Source organism: Aptenodytes forsteri, unplaced genomic scaffold, assembly GCF_000699145.1.
Source record: "Aptenodytes forsteri isolate BGI_AS27 unplaced genomic scaffold, ASM69914v1 Scaffold213, whole genome shotgun sequence".
Classification (NCBI taxonomy): domain Eukaryota; kingdom Metazoa; phylum Chordata; class Aves; order Sphenisciformes; family Spheniscidae; genus Aptenodytes; species Aptenodytes forsteri.
In genome coordinates, this window is record NW_008795522.1 from 505863 (window position 1) to 506503 (window position 641).

The window sequence follows — 641 nt, forward strand, 5'->3', positions numbered from 1 at the left end:
ATTTTTCCTCATGTCCAATCTAAACCTCCCCTGGCGCAACTTGAGGCCATTTCCTCTCGTCCTATCGCTTGTTACTTGGGAGAAGAGACCGACACCCACCTCGCTACAACCTCCTTTCAGGTAGTTGTAGAGAGCGATGAGGTCTTCCCTCAGCCTCCTTTTCTCCAGGCTAAACAACCCCAGTTCCCTCAGCTGCTCCTCATCAGACTTGTTCTCCAGACCCCTCACCAGCCTCGTTGCCCTTCTCTGGACACACTCCAGCACCTCGACATCCTTCTTGGAGTGAGGGGCCCAAAACTGAACACAGTATTGGAGGTGCGGCCTCACCAGGGCCGAGTACAGGGGCACGATCACTTCCCTACTCCTGCTGGCCACACTATTTCTGATACAGGCCAGGATGCCATTGGCCTCCTTGGCCGCCTGGGCACACTGCCGGCTCATGTGTTCAGCCAGTGTACCAGCCTACAAAAATGGGCAGTGCAGTGCCGGTGCCTAGCCTGTGCTCTTTGCCATGCTGAGGCCACTTGTCCCTGATACACTGACATCTCGAGCAGTTTTGGTAGCCAGGTCAGTCAAGTCCCTTGATGTGCTACTTGTCCATCCTTTGAAAGAGCATGGAGTCTGGGCATAGACAGCAAGTG